The sequence below is a fragment of the Molossus molossus genome, unplaced genomic scaffold (genome assembly GCF_014108415.1).
Source record: "Molossus molossus isolate mMolMol1 unplaced genomic scaffold, mMolMol1.p scaffold_m16_p_7, whole genome shotgun sequence".
Taxonomy (NCBI): domain Eukaryota; kingdom Metazoa; phylum Chordata; class Mammalia; order Chiroptera; family Molossidae; genus Molossus; species Molossus molossus.
In genome coordinates, this window is record NW_023425401.1 from 79,064,652 (window position 1) to 79,086,950 (window position 22,299).

Here is a 22,299-nt window from a genome sequence, read left to right on the forward strand (position 1 = left end):
TGGGGTTCATCTTGTTTGGGACTCTCTGTGCTTCCTGAACATGTATGTCTGTTTCCTTCACCAAGTTAGGAAAGTTTTCTGCCATTATTGTTTCAAGTAGGTTTTCGATGTCTTCTTCTCTCTCTTCTCCTTCTGGCACCCCCAAGATGCGAATGTTGGCTCCCTTGAAGTTGTCCCAGAGGCTCCTTACACTATCCTCATTTTTTTGGATTCTTTTTTCTTTTTGCTGTTCTAATTGGGTGTTTTTTTGCTTCCTTGTATTCCAAGTCCATGGTTTGCTTCTTGGCTTTACCTACTCTACTATTGAATCTGTGTAAATTATTCTTTATTTCAGTTAGTGCCTCCTTCATTTCTGACTGGTCCTTTTTAATGCTCTTGAGGCCCTCACTTAGTTCATTGAGCATCCTTATAAGCTGTATTTTGAACTCAGCATCTGTTAGGTTGCTTATCTCCATTTCGCTTAGTTCTTTTTCTGGGGTATTGTTCTGTTCTTTCATTTGGGACCTGTTTCTTTGTCTCCTCATTTTGGCTGCCTCTCTGTGTTTGTTTCTGTGTATTACTTAATGAGAGATATGGGGCTAGCTGAGACCAGATGCTGGTTGTTTGAAAGAATTAGGAAACCCTGAAGCAGGATCCAAGACAGATCAATCGTATGGTTAAGCAATTGGCAATAGCTTGGGTGGGCCTGAAAGTTGGGTGGGGTGGTGCCTTAGGGAATCACCAGGGTGGGTCAACCAGTGTGAGCCAGGTTGCTGGAGTCCCAGATATGGTGGTGTCTGCCGCCCCAGGGAAGGGCTCACCAAAGGAACAAAGGCTTCTGACAGCAGTCTGTCCAGGAGACAGCCCCCTCTCCAGCCCTCGCTCCAGTGCCAAACAGCTCAGTTCTTCCCTGTATGTCTCTGGCACCCCTCGAGCTGCCTCCCCTTCAAACTTAGTGGGAGCAAGTCCGATAAGTCTGTGCGCGGGCCCTTTAAGAGGAGCTGCCTGGGGCTCCAGCCACCTCAGCCTCTACGAGCCTCAGTTCCCACTGGTTTTTCCAGCCAGAAGTTATGGGGATTCTCTTCCTGGCACTGCAACCCTGAGCGGGGAGCCTGGTGTGGGAAGGGGAACCCTCAGTCCTCAGGGAGGATGTTCCCAGCCGAGGTGTCCTCCTGATTTTTATCTGCCACTTGTGGGTGTGGATTCAGCCCGTCCACCTCTGCCCCTCCTACCAGTCTCAATGTGGCTGCTGCTTTAATTCCGTAGTTGTAGGACTTCCATTCAGCTTGATTTCAGGCGGTTTTGAATGATGGTTGTTCTGTAGTTTAGTTGTGACTTTTATGTGGTTGTGGGAGGATGTGATACTGCTTTTACCTATGCCGCCAGCTTCACCGGAAGTTTTTATCTTTTTCTTCAAGAAGACCCTTGAACATTTCATATAGTAATGGTTTGGTGGTGATGAACTCCTTTAGCTTTTTCTCGTCTGGGAAACTATATGGCCATCGATTCTAAGTGACAACTTTGCAGGATAGAGTAATCTTGGTTGTAGGTTCTTGGTTTTCATCACTCAATATTTCTTGCCACTCCCTCTGGCCTGCAAAGTTATTTTTGAGAAATCAGCGGACAGCCTCATGGGAACTCCCTTGTAGGTAACTAACTGCTTTTCTTTTGCTGCTTTTAAGATTTTCGCTTTGTCTTGAACCTTTTGCATTTTGATGATGATGTGTCTTGGTGTGGGCCTCTTGGGGTTCATCTTGTTTGGGACTCTCTGTGCTTCCTGGACATGTATGTCTGTTTCCTTCACCAAGTTAGGGAAGTTTTCTGCCATTATTATTTCAAGTAGGTTTTCGATTTCTTGTTCTCTCTCTTCTCCTTCTGGCACCCCCAAGATGCGAATGTTGGCTCGCTTGAAGTTGTCCCAGAGGCTCCTTACACTATCCTCATTTTTTTTTTTTTTTTTCTGATTGTTTTTCTTTTTGCTGTTTTGATTGAGTGTTTTTTGCTTCCTTTATTCCAAATCTTGGCTTTACCTACTCTACTATTGAATCTGTGTAAATTATTCTTCATTTCAGTTAGTGCCTTCATTTCTGACTGTGCATCCTTCATTTCTGACTCCTTTTTTTTTTTTCTGCTCTTGAGGCCCTCAGTAAGTTCTCTGAGGTTCTCACTAAGTTCATTGTGCATGTTTATAAGCAATATTTTGAACTCAGGATCTGTTAGGTTGCTTATCTTCATTACGTTTAGTTCTTTTTCTGGAGTTTTGTTCTGTTCTTTCATTTGGGACCTGTTTCTTTGTCTCCTCATTTTGGCCTCCTCCCTGGGCAAAATTTACTTTTATTCTGTATTCATGGTATCCTTTTAAGAAGAGGAGGGAAACACACCAAGAATAATAGTCACCTTCTAGGAATACTACAAGCCAAGCTCTACCCACCTCCACCTTTAATGTGGGGTATGCATTCCGCCGTAGGCACAGTGGAGAAGACTAGTTCCTGAATCCAGGCTTGCATTGTGACAACTCAGGATCTAGCCTGATAATTCCAATAATGCAGAAGGCCAGCAGAGAGACACAGCATTACCACACAAAGCTTCTGCTTCACTAACTGTGTTCTTTTGTCTCACTTTATGGTTTAACAGATGTAGCTCATACACTAAAGGTGTATGTGCACAAACTCTAAAGTACGATATGTAGAGTGTTCAGTGTATGTTTGAAAGCTAGCTAACGTCTGAACTATCTAGAACACTGTTTTTGTACATCCCTCTCCCAAACCATACCCAACAATCTATACTCCCTTCTTTGCAGTTACTTCACACCAACCATAAAATATGAGGAGAGTCCTTCTGGCTTGGTGCCATAAAGTTAACCATTTGGAGTCCCTTTGCCTTAGGCTACTTCAAAACCCTATTTCTGAAATTTATATACTCTTTTCTGCCCTATTTTTCTTCCAACCTCATAGGCTGTGTCAACCCTTCTCCTCTCCAGCAGGTTAATAATCTTAAACAGACACCCCTTGGCTAGCTCAGGGCTAATCTGAAGTTTTGTTTTTTTTCTTTATTGATTTTGCAAGAGAGATGAAGGGAGAAGGAGATATAGCAACATCGATGACAGAGAACATCGATTACCCGCCTCCTGCACACCCCCCACTGGGGATCAGGCCCACAACCCTGGCATGTGTCCTTACTAGGAATCGAACCAGTGACCACTTGGTGCATGGGTTGATGTTCAAGCAGTGGGCCACAAATTATTTGTTGTTGTATTTGTAAATGTGTAAGTAGGTGTCATGGGTATCAAGAGTATTAGGAATATTGATTAAATTGTGTGAGTGGTTTTAAGCACATCTGCTTTTGAGTTTTGAGAATGATCATTTTTAGCCAGTCAGGTTATCTATCTAGATAAGACAGGGAAATTAATAACACATTTTTTTTCCAGAAGAGTAGTTATTCCTCATAAAATTTGAAGATGATATTTTTTTATTTCCCAGTAAAACATAAACATTAATTTTTCTTTAGCTTTATCTACCTTCAGAAATTAATGGTCAATTTACATAAAAGCTGTTAATTTTGAAAACTTAAAATAAGTTTTATTTAATACCAGTTGTTACACACATTTTGAAAATTTTTTTTATTAATTTGTTTTTGTTACAGATGTTTCTCCTTTCCCCCCCATTGACACCCTCCTTCCCATCCCCCCCCATCCCCAGCTTTGTTGTCTATGTCTATTGGTCATGCATACATGCATGTAAGTCCTGTGGTTTATCTCTTTCCCTCCAAAACCCCCTCCTCAGAGGCTTATCAGTCTATACCCCACCTCTGTGTCTCTGGGTCAATTTTGTTCATCAGTTTGTTTAGTTCATTATATTCCACAAATAAGTGAGATCATGTAATATTTATCTTTCTCTGCTTGGCTTGTTTTGATTAGCTTAATACTCTCCAGATCCTTCCATGCCATCTCAAAAAATATGGAATGCTTCACGAATTTGCATGTATCCTTGCACAGGGGCCATACTAATGTTCTCTGTATTGTTCCAATTTTAATATATGTGTACCGAAGTGAGCACTTCAGCATTATTTTATTTATTTTTAATTAATTAATTAATTTTTTTATTGATTTAGTTACAGATGTTTCTCCTTTTCCCCCCACTTATTACTAATATTTTTATTTAATATATTTATTTTTGTTACAGATGTTTCTCCTTTCCCCCCACTAATACACCCCTCCTCCACCCTCCCAGCCCTGACCCCAGCTTTGTTGTCCATATCCATGTTCATGCATACATGCATATAAGTTCTCTGGTTTATCTCCCCCTCCCTTCTCTTCTGGGGATTATCAGTCTTTACCCCACTTCCATGTCTCTGGGACTACCCCGTTCCTCAGACTGTTATGTTTATTATATTCCACAAATAAGTGAGATCATGTGATATTTGTCTTTCTATGCTTGGCTTAGTTAGCTTAGGATAATACTCTCCAGGTCCCTCCATGTTGTCTCAAAGGACAGATCTTTCTTTGTTACAGCTGCATAGTACTCCATTGTGTATATGTACCACAGCTTTTTTATCCATTTGTCTACTGATGGACATTTGGGCTGTTTCCAGATCTTAGCTATTGTAAATAGTGCTGCTATGAACATGGGGGTACATATACTTTTTCTGATTGGTGTTTCAGGCTTCTTAGAGTATATTCCTTGAAGGGGGATCACTGGGTCAAATGGAAGTTCAATTTTTAATTTTTTGAGGTAACACCATATTGTTTTCCACAGTGGCTGCACCAGTCTGCATTCCCACCAGCCGTGTACTAGAGTCCCCTTTTCTCCACACCCTTGCCAACACTTGTTGTTTGATGATTTGTTGATGGCGGTCATTCTGACAGGTGTGAGGTGATACCTCATTGTTTCAATTTGCATCTCTCTGATGATTAGTGATGTTGAGTATTTCTTCATATGTCTCTTAGCTATTTGTATGTCCTGTTTGGAGAGGTGTTTATTTAGTTCTTCTGCCCATTTTTTAATTGGGTTCTTTGTCTTTCTTTTGTTGAGCTGTATGAGCACTCTCTATATATTAGAAATTAACTCCTCATCTGATGTATCATTGGCAATTATGCTCTCCCATAGAATGGGTTGCCTTTCCATTTTTATGGTTGTTTCTTTTGTTGTGCAGAAGCTTTTTAGTTTGATGTAGTCCCATGTGTTCATTTTCTTCTTTGTTTCTATTGCCTTAGGTGATGTGTCAGTGAAAATTCTGCTGCATATGATGTCTGAAATTTTGTTGCCTATATTTTCTTCTAGGACTTTTATGGATTCATGAGTCACATTTAAGTCTTTTATCCATTTTGAGTTTAGTTTTGTGTATGGTGTAAGTTGATGATCTAGTTTTATTATTTTGCATGTAGCTGTCCAATTTGCCCAACACCATTTATTAAAGAGGCTGTTTTTACTTCACTGTATGCTCTTGCCCCCTTTGTCAAATATTAATTGAGCATATTGTTTTGGCTCCATTTCTGGGTTCTCTATTCTGTTCCATTGATCTATCTGCCTGTTCTTGTGCCAGTAGCAGACTGTCTTGATTACAGTGGCTTCGTAGTATAACTTACAATCTGGAAATATGATCCCTCCAACTCTGTTCTTTTTCAAGATTTCTGTGGCTATTCGAGGTCTTTTTTGTGCCATATGAACTTTTGAAGTATTTGTTCTACTTCTGTGAATTATGTCATTGGTATTTGATGGGGATTGCATTGGATCTATAGATTGCTTTGGTTAGTATCGACATTTTATTGATGTTAATTCTTCCAATCCATGAACAAGGTATGTGCTTCTAATTCTTTTTTTTTTTTTTTATGCATATAAGTTCTTTGGTTTATTTTTTCCCACCCTACCCCCCCAAACCCCTTTCCGTTTGAGGTTTGTCAGTCTATCAATGAATTTGTGCTTCTTAATCCCTTCACCTTTATCACCCATTCCCCCAACCCCCCTCCCAACTGGCAACCAACAAAGTGTTCTCTGTATTGATGAGAATGTTTCTGTTCTACCTGTTCATTTTGTTTGTAGATTCCATTGTTGATAGATATGTATACATTGCCATTTTGTTTGTTCATACATTTATCTTTTTCTTCAAAAAACCCTTCATCATTTCATATAATAATGGTTTGGTAGTGATGAACTCCTTTAACTTTTTCTTGTCTGGAAAGGTTTTATATGTCCATCGATTCTAAATGACAGCTTTGCAGGATAGAGTAATCTTGGTAGTAGGTTCTTGGTTTTCATCACTCTGAATATTTCTTGCCACTTCCTTCTGGCCTGCAAATTTTCTTTTGAGTAATCAGCTGACAGCCTAATGGGAACTCCCTTGTAGGTAACTAGCTGCCTTTCTCTTGCTGCTTTTAAGATTCTCTCTTTGTCTTGAACCTTTTGCATTTTGATGATGATGTGTCTTGGTGTGGGCCTCTTGCGGTTCATCTTGTTTGGGATTCTCTGTGCTTCCTGGACATGTATGTCTGTTTCCTTCATCAAGTTAGGAAAGTTTTCTGCCATTATTGTTTCAAACAGGTTTTCGATTTCTTGTTCTCTCTCTTCTCCTTCTGGCACCCCCAAGATGCGAATGTTGGCTCACTTGAACTTGTCCCAGAGGCTCCTTACAGTATCCTCAGTTTTTTGGATTCTTTTTTCTTTTTGCTGTTCTGATTGGGCATTTTTTGCTTCCTTATATTCCAAATCGATGGTTTGCTCCTTGGATTTACATACTCTATTATTGAAGCTGTGTAAATTATTCTTTATTTCAGTTAATGCCTCCTTCAATTCTAACTGTGTATCCATGATTTCTATCTGGTCCTTTTTTATGCTCTTGAGTCCCTCCCTAAGTTCACTGAGGTTCTCACTAAGTTCATTGAGCATCCTTATAAGCAGTATTTTGAACTCAGCATCTTTTAGGTTGCTTGTCTCCATTTCACTTGGTTCTTTTCCTTGGGTTTTGTTTTGTTCTTTCATTTGGGACCTGTGTCTTTGTCTCCTCATTTTGGCTGCCTCCCTGTGTTTGTTTCTGTGTATTACTTAATGAGAGGTATGGGGCTCGCTGAGACCAGATGCTGCTCATTTGAAAGAATTTAGGAAAAACCTCAAGCAGGATCCAAGACCAGCCATCCTATGGTTAAGCAAGTGGCAACACGTTGGGTGGGCTTGAAAGTTGGGTGAGGCTGGGTGGGGCCTCAGGGAGTCAGCAGGGCGGGGCTACCAGTGTGAGCCAGGTTTCTGGAGTCCCAGATATGGCGGCTGTCTGCCGCCCCTGGGAAGGGCTCACCAAAGGAACAAAGGCCTCTTACAGCACGTTTGTCCCTGAGAAAGCCCCCTCTCCAGCCCTCGCTCCAGTGCCAAACAGCTCAGTTCTTCCCTGTATGTCTCTGGCGCCCCTCGAGCTGCCTCCCCTCCAAGCTCAGAGGGAGAGAGTCCGATAAGTCCGTGCGCCGGCCCTTTAGGGAGCTGCCTGGGGCTCCAGCCGCTTCAGCTTCCCTGAGCCTCAGTTCCCGCTGGTTTTTCCAGCCAGAAGTTATGGGGAGTTCTCTTCCTGGCACTGGAACACTGAGCGGGGCACCTGGTGTGGGACGAGGACCCCTCAGTCCTCAGGAAGGACCTTCTCAGCCCCGGGAGCCTCCTGATTTTTATCCGCCACACTTGGGTGTGGGACAAGCCGGTCGCGCCGCCACTCCTATAAGTCTGAATGTGGCTGCTGATTTAATTTCGTAGTTGTAGGACTTCCATTCAGCTTGATTTCAGGTGGTTTCGAATGATGGTTGTTCTGTAGTTTAGTTGTAACTTTGATGTGGTTCTGGGAGGACGCGATACCGCGTTTACCTACGCCGCCATCTTGACCAGAAGTCCTGTGCTTCTAATTCTTTATATTTTCCTCTATTTCTTTTTTTAATGACCTATAGTTTTTTTTTGAATAGGTCTTATATTTCTTTGGTTAAGTTTATTCCTTGGTATCTTAATTTTTTTATCCTGATGGTAAATGGGATTGTTTTTTGTGTGTGTGTGTGTGTGTGAGTTCATCATCGGTGTATAAGAATGCCATCGATTTCTTGTTAATTTTGTATTCTATTACTTTGCCAAATTCATTTATTAAGTGTAGTAGATTTTTGATGGAGTTTTTGGGTTTTTCTATGTAAAGTATCATGTCATCTGCGAATAATGACAGTTTCACTTCCTTCTTTCCCATTTGGATCCCTTTTATTTTTTCTTCCTGTCTGATTGTTGTAGCTAAGGCTTCCAGTACTATGTTAAATAAGATTGGTGAAAGTGGGCATCCTTGTCTTGTTCCTGTTCTTAAGGGAAATGCTTTTAGAATTTGCCCATGGAGTATTATTTTGGGTGTAGGTCTTTCATATATGGCCTTTATTATCAAGATATAATCCCTCTATTTCCACATTGCTGAGCGTTTTTATCAGAAATGGATGCTGGATTTTGTCGAATGCTTTTTCGGCATCTATTGATATGATCATATGATTTTTATCTTTCATTTTGTTTATGTGATGTATCACATTTATTGATTTGCGAATATTGTATCAGCATTGCATACCTGGGGTGAATCTCACTTGGTCATGGTGAATAATATTTATGTTGTATTGCTGGATTTGATTTGCCTGTATTTTGTTCCAGATTTTAGCATCTATATTCATCAGGGATATTGGCCTTTAGTTTTTTTTCTTTGTAGTGCCTATTTCTGGGTTTGGAGTTAAAATTATGCTTAGCTCATCAAACCAGTTTGCAAGTGTTCCTTCTTCTTGAATTTTTTGAAATAGTCTGAGGAGAATGGGTATTAGTTCTTCTTTGAATGTTCGGTACAATTCCCCCGTGAAGCCATCCGGGCCTGGGCTTTTCTTTGCTGCAAGAGTCTTGATTACATCTTCAGTTTCTTTTGTCGTTATTGGTCAGTTCAATTTTTCTATCTTTTCCTGGTTCAGTTTTGGGAGACTATGTGTTTCTAGAAATTTGTCCATTTTGCTTAGATTGTTGAATTTGTTCCCGTATAATTGTTCATAATATTTGTTAACGATCCTTTGTATTTCTGTGGTGTCAGTTATTATTTCTCTTCTTTCATTTCTGATTTTGTTTATTTGAGTTGTCTCTCTTTGTTTCTTGGTTAGTCTATCAAAGGGTCCATCAGTTTTGTTTATTTGTTCAAAGAACCAGCTCTTTGTTTCATTGATCCTTTAATTGTGTTTTTGGTCTCCATGTCATTTATTTCTGCTCTGGTCTTTACTATTTCTTTCCTTCTACTTGCTCTGGGGTTTTCTTTTTGTGTGCTTTCTAGTTCTATAAATTGTGATGTTAAATAGTGTATTAGAAATTTTTCTTGCTTCTTGAGGTAGACCTGTAATGCTATGAACTTCTCTCTCAGAACTGCTTTTGCTACATCCCATAGATTTTGTGTTGTTGTGTATTCATTTTCATTGGTTTCCAGGAGTTTTTTAATTTCTTTGATCTACATGGTAACCTATTAATTGTTCAATAACATGCTATTTAGCCTTCATTTTTTGATATGTCTTGGTATGTTCTTGTTGCAATTGATTTCTAGTTTCATGCCATTGTGATCTGAGAAGATGCTTGATATGATTTCAATCTACTTGAACTTGTAGAGATTTAGTTTGTGTCCCGTCATGTGGTCTATCTTTGAGAATGCCCCATGTGCACTTGAGAAGAATATAAATTCTGTAGTTTTGGGGTGTAATTCTCTGTAGATATCTATTAAATACATTTAATTTAGTGCTTCATTTAGAGTTGGTCTTTCCTTGTTAATTTTTGTCTAGAATATCTATCCATTGATGTCATCAAGGTATTGAAGTTCCCAGCTATGATTTTATTACTGTTGATTTCTTTTTTGAAGTTTTTCAGAAGATTTTTAATATATGTTTGTGCTGCTATATTGTGTGCGTATATGTTTACCAAGGTTATATCTTCCTGTTGGATAGATCCTTTCAATATTATGTAGTGGCTTTCTTTGTCTCTAGTTATGGACTTCTTTTTGAAATCTCCTTTATCTGATGTGAGTATTACTACCCCAGCTTTTTTTTGCTTTCCATTGGCTTGAAAGATTTTTTTTTCCATCCCTTCACTTTCAACCTATGTGAGTCTTTTGTTGTTAGGTGGATCTCTTGTAAAAAATATATATGTGAGTTATGCTTTCTTATTCAGGCAGCTATTCTATGTCTTTTAATCGGGGCAATCAAACCATTCACATGTAAGGTGATAACTGATATGTACTTATTTATTGCCATTTTTGTTTAGTGTGGTTACATTTTCCTTCCTATTTCTCTATTAATTACAGCAGTCCCTTTAGCATATCTTGCAGTGCTGTTTTGTCGTTAATATATTCCCTTAGCCTTTTTGTTGTCTAGGAACCTCTTTATTTGACCTTTTAGTTTGAATGGTAGCCTTGCTGGGTAGTATAGATACCTGTTTTTCTTGACATTGATTACTTCATGCCACTCTCTCTGGCCTGTAGTGTTTCTGTTGAGAAGTCAGCTGAGAGCCTTATGGCGTTTCTTTTGTAGGTCACGTATTGCTTATCTCTTGCTGCCTTTAGGATTCTCTCTTTGTCTTTAGTTTTTGGCATTTTAATTACTATGTATCTTGATGTGGGCCTGTTTTGGTTCTTCTTACTTTGTGCTTGTTGAACTTGAATGCTTTCCTTCTTCACCAAGTTAGGAAAGTTTTCTGTCACTATTTTGTCAAATATATTTTCTAACCCTTGCCCATTTTCTTCCTAATCAAGCACTCCTATGATCCGAGTGTTGTTACGTTTCTAGTTGTCCTACAGTTCTCTTAAGCTGTCTTCTTGTTTTTTAATTGTTTTTTTCCTTTTGGATTTGTGCTTGGTTGAGTTTTTCAACCCTGTCTTCTAATTCACTGATCCGGTCCTCAGTTTACTCTATTCTGCACGTTAGTCCTTCCAATGTGTTCTTTTTTTTATTTTTTTATTTATCCTCACCTGAGGATATTTTTCCACTTAATTGTTCAGATAGAGTGGGAGGGAGAGAGAGGAACACAGAGAGAGAGAAACATCGACGTGAAAGGGACACATCGAGTGGCTGCCACCCGCACAACCAACCAGGGTCGGAGACAAACTGCAACCGAGGTACGTGCCCTTAGCGGGAACCGAACCCGGGTCTCTCTGGACCGCAGGTCGATGCTCTAACCGCTGAGCCAAACCGACCAGGGGTTCCAATGTGTTCTTTATTTCTGCTGGGTCATTCTTCATTTCCACTTGGTTGGTTTTCAGTGTTTCTATATGTTTACTCATGGTGCTGATATCCTTACTCATGCTGTTGAGCTGCTTCAAGATCATGGCTCTGAACTCTACCTATGATAATTTTCTTAGCTGCATTTCATTGATCTCATCTTCGATAGAGTTCTCTTATTCTTTCATTTGGGATTTGTTTCCTTGTGTCACACATTTTGGCTATCTCAGTGGGGTTTTGGAGCCTGCCAAATTTTCCCTGAGGGTAGTTGGTGTTCTGCTGTTTGTGGCTCCCTCTACTGGGTGGATGAGCCTGGGTGGGCCCACGTTAAACACCACTGTCAAGTCTTTCTTTCCTGAGTAGATTTGTAAGTCCAGGAAATGTTCAGTTATCCTCTAGCTTTTTCCTGGTGGCTAGTAGTCTCAGTTACTCAGTGACTTGGAATGTATGCCTGGTGTTCAGTGTCCCTGGTTATACAGTTCTGTCCTACTGCTTTTCTGTTGTATGTTGTCTTTATTTTAGTTGTAATTTTTGTTAGGTCTTGGAAGATCATTTGAGTAGCTCCCCACAGGCCCCATGGGTAACTAGATTGCGCAGTCCCTGCTGGGTCGCACAGGTCTTTCTTGTTCCCCTGCACCCTGCAGTTCCTGAGGGCAGGGTGCTGGATCACACCAGTCTCTCTCAGGCTCCGGTTTTCCATTGCTCTTGTGGGCTACTGGACCGCAGAGGCCTCTGTGGGGCCCCAGGTTTTGCATCTGGCGGCAGGGGAATGCTAGTGCCCCATGGGGCTGAACTCCATCTCAGCTGTTGCTGTAGTTTTAGGGGATGCGTCTCAGCTGCTGGTCTGTGCTTCTGTTGCCTGGGGATGGATGTCTGTTCTCTAGCCTCTGTTGCTGGGGGTATATCTGGACTCTGACTGGGCTGCTACTATGGGGGATGGTGCTGAGCTCCAGGCTCTCATTGGCTTTTGCGACCAGCATCTTGGGAACTCCACTGCTATGCACTGGTCTGTGTTGAACCGTGTGTCCTAGGTCGATGGTGCTAGGTGCGATGGTGGTCTCAGTTTGCTGGGCCCTAGTTGCTCCCACTGCCTCCTCCCAGGGAATACCTGGGACCTTCCAAAATGGTGAGACTTCCCAATGGCCCACGGAGAAGGGCCCTGAAGGGCCGCTTACCGTGGTAGACGCCTGCTCCCGTCCACAACACAGGAACGTTCTGCTCTGCTGCTGTCACTGGTTGGGTTTATTCATCCACCTTCACGTCCACTCACACAGTCTCACACACTCGCTTCATCTCTCACACACTCATCCTCCCTCAGGTTCTGCCCACGGCCATCTTTGGCAATGTTCTTTGGACTCAGGAAGCTGGATTTTTAAAAATGCACACAAACTCATAAAATACGTGTCGAATTTATCCTCTGATGTTTCCTTTCTTTACCCAGGAGTCATAATTTTGTGCCAGTGTGTACCATTTTATAGCAATTTTCAACAGGTATTATTTATATTAATCTGTATCACTGTGTATAAGATTTGAAGTACAATAATTTTCAGAACATTTCAGGGAAATAATTAATTTTCCTCAGATTTATTCAGTAGTTAATATAGCTATAACAACATAACATGGCAATTGTCTAAAGATTTTTGGTTTTATTTGCTACCTTTGGCTTTTTATTTTTATTTATTTATTTATTTATTTTTTAAATTTTTTATTTATTTTTTTGTTACAGATATTTCACCTTTTTTACCCCATTGGCATCCCCCTCCCGACCCCACCCCCGCCCCGTCCCCGGCGTAGTTGTCCATGTCCATTGGTCATGCATACATGCATATAAGTTCTGTGGTTTATCTCTTCCCACCCCCCCCACCCCCTCTTCTGAGGGATGTCAGTCTGTGCCCTACTTCCATGTTTCTGGGTCTACCGTATTCCTCAGACTGTTATGTTCATTATATTCCGTGTATAAGTGAGATCATGTTGTATTTGCCTTTTTCTGCTTGGCTTATTTCACTTAGGATAATACTTTCCAGGTCCCTCTATGTCGTCTCAAAGGATAAGAAATCTTTCTTTCTTACTGCTGCATAAGTACTCCATTGTGTATATGTACCACAGCTTTTTTATCTATTCGTCTACTGATGGACACTTGGGCTGTTTCCAGATCTTAGCTATTGTAAATAGTGCTGCTATGAACATGGGGGTACATATATTCTTCCTGATTGGTGTTTCAGGCTTCTTAGGGTATATTCCTAGAAGTGGTATCACTTGGTCAAATGGAAGTTCAATTTTTAATTTTTTGAGGTAACACCATATTGTTTTCCATAGTGGCTGCACCCTTTTCTCCACACCCTCGCCAACACTTGTTGTTTGATGATTTGTTGATGGCGGCCATTCTGATAGGTGTGAGGTGATACCTCATTGTTGTTTTAATTTGCATCTCTCTGATGATTAGTGATGTTGAGCATTTCTTCATATGTCTCTTGGCCATTTGTATGTCTTCTTTGGAGAGGTGTCTATTCATCTCCTCTGCCCATTTTTTAATTGGGTTCTTTGTCTTCCTTTTGTTGAGTTGTATGAGCACTGTATATATATTGGAAATTAACCCCCTATCTGATACATCATTGGCAATTATGTTCTCCCATACAGTGGGTTGCCTTTCCATTTTGATGATTGTTTATTTTTCTGTCCAGAAACTTTTTAGTTTGATGTAGTCCCATGTGTTCATTTTTTCCTTTGTTTCTGTTGCCTTAGGTGATGTATCAGTGAAAATTCTGTTCCGTATGATGTCCAAAATTTTGTTGCCTACATTTTCTTCTAGAATTTTTATGGATTCATGAGTCACCTTTAAGTCTTTTATCCATTTTGAGTTTATTTTGGTGTATGGTGTAAGTTGATGGTCTAGTTTCATTTTTTTGCATGTAGCTGTCCAATTTTCCCAACACCAATAATTAAAGAGGCTGTCTTTACTCCACTGTATGCTCTTGCCACCTTTGTCAAATATTAATTGAGCGTATTGCCTTGGGTTCATTTCTGGGTTTTCAGTTCTGTTCCAGTCGTCTATATGCCTGTTCTTGTTCCAGTACCAGGGTGCTTTGGTTTCTGTCGCTGTGCAGTATAACCTGATATCTGGTATTGTGATCCCACCTACTTTGTCCTTCTTTTTCAAGATTGCTGTGCCTATTCGGGGTCTTTTTTGGTTCCATATGAACTTTTGAAGTATTTGTTCTAGTTCTATGAAATATGTCGTTGGTATTTTGATGGGGATTGCATTGAATCTATAGATTGCTTTGGGTAGTATGGACATTTTAATGATGTTAATTCTTCCAAACCATGAACAGGGTATGTGCTTCCACTTTTTTATATCTTCCTCTATTTCTTTTTCCAGTGACCTGTAGTTTTCTGCAAATAGGTCTTTTACTTCGTTGATTAAGTTTATTCCTAGGTATCGTAATTTTTTTAGCGCGATGGTAAATGGGATTGTTTTTTCAGTTTCTCTTTCTGTGAGTTCATCATTGGTGTACAAGAATGCCGTCGATTTCTTGACGTTAATTTTGTATCCTGCTACTTTGCCAAATTCATTTATTAAGTCTAGTAGATTTTTGATGGACTCTTTAGGATTTTCTATGTATAATATGATGTCATCTGCAAATAATGAGTTTCACTTCCTCCTTTCCAATTTGGATCCCTTTTATTTTTTCTTCATGTATGATTGCTGTGGTAAGATTTCCAGTACAATGTTAAATAAGAGTGGCAAAAGTGGACATCCCTGTCTTGTTCCTGTTCTTTTTTTTTTGTTTGTTTTTTTTATCACCCGATGATATTTTTCCATTTTTTGTACAGATAGAGTGGGAGGGAGAGAGAGGAAGGGAGAGAGAGAAACATCGACGTAAAGGGACACATCGAGTGGCTGCCACCCGCACGACCAACCAGGGCCGGGGACAAAATGCAACCGAAGTACGTGCCCTTAGCGGGAACCGAACCCAGGTCTCTCCGGACCGCAGGCCGACACTCTAACCGCTGAGCCAAACTGGCCAAGGCTTGTTCCTGTTCTTAATGGAAATGTTTTTAGTTTCTGTCCATTGAGTATGATGTTGGCTATAGGTCTTTCATATATGGCCTTTATTATGTCTAGATATGATCCTTCTATTCCCACATTGCTGAGCATTTTTATCAGAAATGGATGCTGGATTTTGTCGAATGCTTTTTCAGCATCTATTGATATGATCATGTGGTTTTTATTCTTCATTTTGTTTATGTGGTGTATCACATTTATTGATTTGCAAATATTGTACCAGCCTTGCATCCCTTGAATGAATCCCACTTGGTCATAGTGAATAATTTTTTTGATGTATTTCTGGATCCGATTTGCTAATATTTTGTTCAGGATTTTGGCATCTATATTCATCAGGGATATTGGCCTGTAGTTCTCTTTCTTCGTAGTGTCTTTTTCTGGTTTTGGAATTAAAATTATGCTGGCCTCATAGAACGAGTTTGGAAGTCTTCCTTCTTATTGAATTTTTTGAAATAGTTTGAGGAGAATTGGTGTTAGTTCTTCTTTGAATGTTCAGTAAAACTCTGCCGTGAAGCCATCCGGGCCTGGGCTTTTGTTTGCTGGAAGAGTCTTGATTACATCTTCAATTTCTTCTGTTGTTATTGGTCTGTTCAAGTTTTCAATCTCTATCTGATCCAGTTTGGGGAGACTATGTGTTTCTAGAAATTTATCCATTTCGCTTAGATTTTCGAATTTGTTGCCGTATAATTTTTCATAGTAGTTGTTAACGATCTTTTGTATTTCTGTGGGGTCAGTTGTTATCTCTCCTGTTTCATTTCTGATTTTGTGTATTTGGGTTCTCTTTCTTTGTTTCTTGGTGAGTCTAGCTAAGGGTCTGTCAATCTTGTTCCTCTTTTCGAAAAACCAGCTCTTTGTTTTATTGATACTTTGAATTGTTTTTTTGGTCTCTATGTCATTTATTTCTTTTATTTCTGCTCTCATCTTTACTATTTCCTTCCTTCTACTTGCTCTGGGGTTTTCTTTTTGTTTCCTCTCTAGTTCTTTAAGTTGTGAGGTTAGTCAATTAGAAAATTTTCTTTTTTCTTGAGGTAAGCCTGTAGTGCTATGAACTTCAATCTCAGAACTGCTTTCGCTGCATCCCATAGATTTTGTGTTGTTGTGTGTTCATTTTCATTGGTTTCCAGGAAGTTTTCAATTTCTTCCTTGATCTCCTCGGTGACCCATTCATTGTTTAATAACATGCTATTTAGCCTCCATGTGTTGAAATGTCTTTGCATGTTCTTGTTGCAGTTGATTTCTAGTTTCATGCCATTGTGATCTGAGAAGATGCTTGATATGATTTCAATCTTCTTGAACTTGTAGAGATTTAGTTTGTGTCCTATCATGTGGTCTATCTTTGAGAATGTCCCATGTGCACTTGAGAAGAATGTGTATTCTGTAGTTTTGGGGTGTAATTCTCTGTAGATATCTATTAAATCCATTTGGTCTAGTGCTTCATTTAGAATCTCTGTTTCCTTGCTAATTTTTTGTCTAGAGGATCTATTCAGTGCTGTCAATGGGGTGTTGAAGTCTCCTGCTATGATTGCATTGTTGTTGATTTCTCCTTGGAAGCCCTCCAGAAGATTTTTATTATATTTTGGTGCATATATGTTTATCAAGGTTATATCTTCCTGTTGGATAGATCCTTTCAATATTATGTAGTGGCCGTCTTTGTCTCTAGTTATGGTCTTCATTTTGAAATCTATTTTATCAGATATGAGAATTGCTACCCCAGCTTTTTTTTTGCTTTCCATTTGCTTGGAAAATTTTTTTCCATCACTTCACTTTCAACCTTTGTGAGTCTTTTGTTGTGAGGTGGGTCTCTCGTAATCCACATATAGATGAGTCATGGTTTATGTGAGTCTTTTGTTGTGAGGTGGGTCTCTTGTAATCCACATATAGATGAGTCATGGTTTCTTATCCAATCAGCTACTCTGTGTCTTTTTATGGGAGCATTCAGTTCAGTTACATTTAAGGTGATTATTCATATGTACTTATTTATTGCCATTTTTGTTTAGTGTGGTTCTACTTTTCTTCCCATTTCTCCTGCTAATTACAGCAGTCCTTTTAACATTTCTTGCAGTGCTGGTTTGGTGCTAATGTATTCCCTTAGCCTTTTTTTGTCTGGGAAACTCTTTATTTGACCTTCTATTTTGAATGATGGCCTTGCTGGGTAGAGTAGTCTTGGATCAGATTCTTGTTTTTCATGACTTTGATTACTTCATGCCATTCCCTTCTGGCCTGTAGTGTTTCTTGTGAGAAGTCAGCTGAGAGGCTTATGGGGTTTCCTTTTTAGGTAACCTGTTACTTATCTCTTGCTGCTTTTAGGATTCTCTCTTTGTCTTTAATTTGTGTCATTTTAATTTCTGTGTGTCTTGGTGCGGGCCTGTTTGGGTTCTTCTTACTTGGGACTCTCTGTGCTTTTTGAACTTGAATGCCTCCTTCTTTCACCAAATTAGGGAAGTTTTCTGTCACTATTTCTTTGAATATATTCTCTATCCCTTGCTCATTTTCTTCTTCTTCGGGGACTCCTATGCTGCAAATATTATTCCATTTCCAGTTGTCCCACAGTTTTTTTAAGCTGTCTTCCTGTTTTTTAATTGTTTTTTCCTTTTGTTTTTCTGATTTGTTGATTTTTTCTACCCTGTCTGCTAATTCACTGATCCGGTCCTCCCCTTCCTCTACTCTGCTTTTTAAACCTTCCAATGTATTTTTCATTTCTGATATGTCATTTTTTATCTCCTCTTGATGGTTTTTAATTTCCAGTTGGCTTATTTTCAGTGTCTCTATGTCCTTACTCATGCTGTTCAGCTTACTCAAGATTATGGCTCTGAATTCTAGCTCTGTTAACATGCCTAATTGCTCCACATTGATCTCATCTTCGGTGGAGGTCTCTTGCTCTTTCATTTGGCTTCTGTTTCTGTGTTTCACTATTTTGGCTATCACTGTGGGCTTTGGAGCCTGTCAAGTTTTCCCTTGGGTGTTGGTGTTCTGCTGTTTGTGGCTTCCTCTCCTGTGTTTAAATGAGCGAGGGAGGACCCAAGCTACACATCACTGTCAAGTCTTACTTTCCTAGTTAAAATTGCTAGCCCAGGAAAGGTACTGTTATCCTCTAGCTTTTTGCCTGGAGGCTAGCAGTCGAAGTTACTTGATGAGTTTTGGGTTGTAAGTTGATTGAAAAACTCCCTCAGGTGCTCAGCACAAGGGGATTTCAAGAGGGTGGGGCAGATGATGGTTGTTAATGAGCCTCAATTAGCACTTCAGTGGCCCACAGGGTGTGGTTGGATCTCCGAGGGAGGGGCTGCTGCCTCTTCCCAGCACCCTTGGAAGGAGCAATATGGCCACCGTCCTGCGTGGCTGCACTCAGCAAAAGTTCCGCGCGCCCTCCAAATCCCGAGTGTCCCGACACAGTTCTAGTCCAGTCCGCCCTCCCTCTGCCGGAGCCCAAGGTGAGTGGCTGTGGCTGTTTCCTCCTCTGTCCTAGCTGTGTGCTGTGGAGCCGCCTGGGAGTGTAACCCGAGGGTGCCGCTCCCTGCTACGGCCGCTGCCGAGCTGCTGACCGTGGGCTTCCAGCCCCCGTCTCGCGCCTTCGCAAGCCTACCGGGATGGAGTCAGTGTCCTTGTTATATGGTCCTCGCAAGCTGCTTTTCTGTTGCTTTTTCCTGTCAGTTTGTCTGTGTTATAGTTGTAATTCCAGTTTGGTTCTCGGAGACAGTCTGTGTAGCTTCATTCACTGCGCCGCCATTTTTCTACCTTTTGCTTTTTAATATGGTATTAAGCCAGAAAACAAAACCTTTTTCTGTTGAGGATAAAAATTTATGTGACATTATATATATGTGTGCAAGTTCTTTTTTTAATTATTATCTGACTCATTTTACTGGTAAATAAATACATATTTCTTTGCTTTTTCTTTAGTTGATACTTTCTGTGAAAATTTTAAGAAGTGTGGTGTAATTATTATAAAAAGGCAGCAAAAACATTAATGAAATATCAAGGTAATTAAAAGTCTACTTCTATGGGCTACTGTCAGGGGTTCCAGAAAAGTCTCAGAAGAATTTGCTTTTTTTACAGCTGTTTAATTAACTTACTACAAATATGCTTCAGAAAAGGTGGTGAGTCTAATGTGTACAGGGGTGTCTTCACCTTCAGGAAGTTCAACGTGTTGTGGTTTTCAGGTGGAATTTGGGTCTAATTTATAAATCTCATTAGAAATTTAAAGGATAATTTTATCATGAACATTTCCAGAATATCTCCTAAAATCAATCCTCATGGTGTTTGCTTCATAAACCTATTTTGTAGCAATATTTTCACTGCTTTTCTCACAAAAAGCTTTCTTTAATAACATTTGCTCCCCAGAGATGGGCCTCTGGAAGAGGACTTTTATCTGCAACAAGTGTAAGGGTTTCCCAGCAAGTAAGTGCCATGGAACAGAAGTCTGATGGATCATGCTGTGTTCTGTATAGGCTGGAATATATTGAAGAAGTTGAACATGTGTTCATTAAAACAAAACAAAACAACAAAAAACAACCTAGCCTTAAAAAGGAACAAATACTAATCATGTTTTGTGTTTTGTTTTTGTTTTGGGGGTATCTCTGAAATTGACTGGCACTTTTAGAGCACAGTGCCTGATACTCTGTAGGCACTTTCACATGGTCGTTTAAGCCCTAGAGGTAGAGGTCTTACTCTAATTATAATGATAAGAAACAGACTCAAAAAGGATGCATTTTTAAAGATTCAATAGTTATTTGAGAGTAGAGTTAGGAATCTGAGGGTTTTTTGATTCAAGTCTGTTATGGGTACACTTTCTTCATTTGGGTTCTATCCAGGGCAGATTGGCTATGTGGAACAGAAAGGAAGGGATTCTGCTGCAAATCCTTGTTTCTACTTGTGTCTCAGCCCAGGATCACGCAATCCAAGTCACCATCATCTTTCCCCTGGAACACAGCAGCAGCCTCTGACTGCATGTTCTTCTTCTCCCTCACAGCAGTCATTGGTCTTTTTGAAATATATTTGGATCATATTCTTTTGCTTAAAAGCCATCAACGCTTTTCCATTGTACTACAAATAAAATTTGAAATACTTATTTTGGTCTACAAAACCCAACACATTCTGGCTCCTGCCTATCTTTCTCTTACTTGTTTAGTGTCCCCTGGAACACCTCACACCCTTGTTCCTGGAACACCTCACACCCTTGCTGGCCTCAAAACCTTTGCATTTGCACTTTTACTTTCTCTGCATTTCTTAAGTTGTTTCTGACTACCTTCAACTGATCATCTTTCAGGTTTTAGTCCAAATGTAATTTCCTGAAGAGATACCTTCCAATCTAAGCTCTCCTGTTTTATTTATATTCTTTCTCCTGACATTTAAATCTTGCTTTTATATTTGCTTAATAATAACTAACAATTAGGGTGCCCTTCCAATGTGTGGGTCACTGAATATTGCCTTTAACCCTGTTTATAGATGAGGAAGAAGATACTTTTCCTGATAACCGTAAATCGTGAACCAGAATTTAAACCCAGGCTTCCTACACAAGACTATAAACTCTGGGAGTGCAGGATCCATGTCTGTGTATTGTTTTATTTCTTGTGCTTGACATATGTGTTTTTGGACCTCAGGAAATACCTTTTGGCCCTGGCCAGTATGGCTCAGTGGTTGTAGGATTGGCCTGTGGATCAGAGAGTCCCGGGTTTGGTTCTCGCTTGGGGCACGTACCAAAACCACCCCCACCCCCCACACACACATTTTGAAAAAATGACTTTTTTTTGGCAAAAAATTAAACATTATAAAAAACATACAACACTTCAATTTCAGCCTAACAGCATTAGGGGCAATGTCTGAGGACAATCTCTGGGTATGTGCTGTGTGACCACTCACATATGACTCAAAGAAAGCTCCCAAGGGGGACTTACCTTTAGTAGACTGTGTCAAGGGGAAGAGGGGAGGCCTCATGCCAAATGGGATAGGGGCAGGCATAGGGAAAAGGCACTACTTCTTGGCAAAGGAGATCTTCATGGGGTTGTTCTGGGTGTTCTTGAAGCCCTGTTGTGCATTATGGGCAGCCCCTGCCTGCACTTCGTTGTCAAACTCCACAAAGTCGATGCCATGCAGTCCTGGGGCTAGGCAGACCTCCTTGAATCCAGGGAACTCTTTTAAAAGCATGAACAGCATGAACTCATTTCCTCTGGCAGATTGTGAGGAACAAGATGTGATTTGATGGGTTTTCTGAAAGAGGTTGGGCAGGTGGCCTCTGGCCCAGCATAAGCTGCTGTGGGGTATACCTCAGGTAGGGTCTGACTGGGTGCAAGGCCTAGAGGTGGGATCATGTCAGGGGGAAGTATGCAGGGAGGGAGACCCTGCATGTGGTGCATGATTCGGGGTTCCAGAGTCATCAGCGCCATGTCCCGGACAGGCCCCCGGTGGGGGTAACTGCCCTGCCCTGCAGTGGCTCGTTGGGCAGCCAGGTTCTCTTGGCTCCTGGGCTTCCTCTTCTGCTTGTAGTCTCACTCCACCAAGGTGCCCTTTATCTTGGCAATGATAGCTGAGTGGGTCTTGGTGTACTACATGCATTTGTGCTTGTTGTAGAAGGGGAAACCCTACATGGAGCATAGGACATTGGTGATACTGTGACCTTGATGGTAACAAAAGCCTGGCCCTCATCTTCAGGCTTTGTGACACCAGGATATCCAGGATCTGGCCAAACTGGGAGAAGATGGCATACAGGGACATTTTGATGTTCTCATTGAGGTTGTTGATATAAATAGTGTGATTGGGGCAGCTTTCAGGAACTGCCATGGAGAGACCTGCTGAGGTAGGGCAACAGAACCACATCTCTGGCAAGAGGTTTCTGCTAGGTTTGAGTCAAATGACTGTTTTTTTGTTTTGTTTTTTTTTTTTTTTAAATAGCACTTTACTGAAATATAATCCACACACAATAAAACCTATCCTTTTAAAGTATACAGTTCACTGGATTTTAGAGCTCTGCATTATTATCACTAATTTTAGAGCATTTACATCACCCCAAAAAGAAACTACCCATTAACATCCACTTCCCATTTTC

General features: G+C 40.4%; 1 protein-coding gene, 1 non-coding gene and 1 pseudogene across 10 annotated transcripts in view; 1 reads left to right on the top strand and 2 right to left on the bottom strand.

The window, feature by feature from the left end:
- The window catches only part of ST7 (suppression of tumorigenicity 7), a 357,848-nt gene that overhangs the window by 114,209 nt on the left and 221,340 nt on the right, over nucleotides 1–22,299 (top strand). The window lies entirely within an intron of this gene.
- Nucleotides 3,930–4,034, bottom strand: LOC118620548. Its single transcript, XR_004957462.1, has one exon. It is a non-coding gene; the product is annotated as a U6 spliceosomal RNA (small nuclear RNA).
- On the bottom strand, nucleotides 21,228–22,034 carry LOC118619568 (annotated as a pseudogene).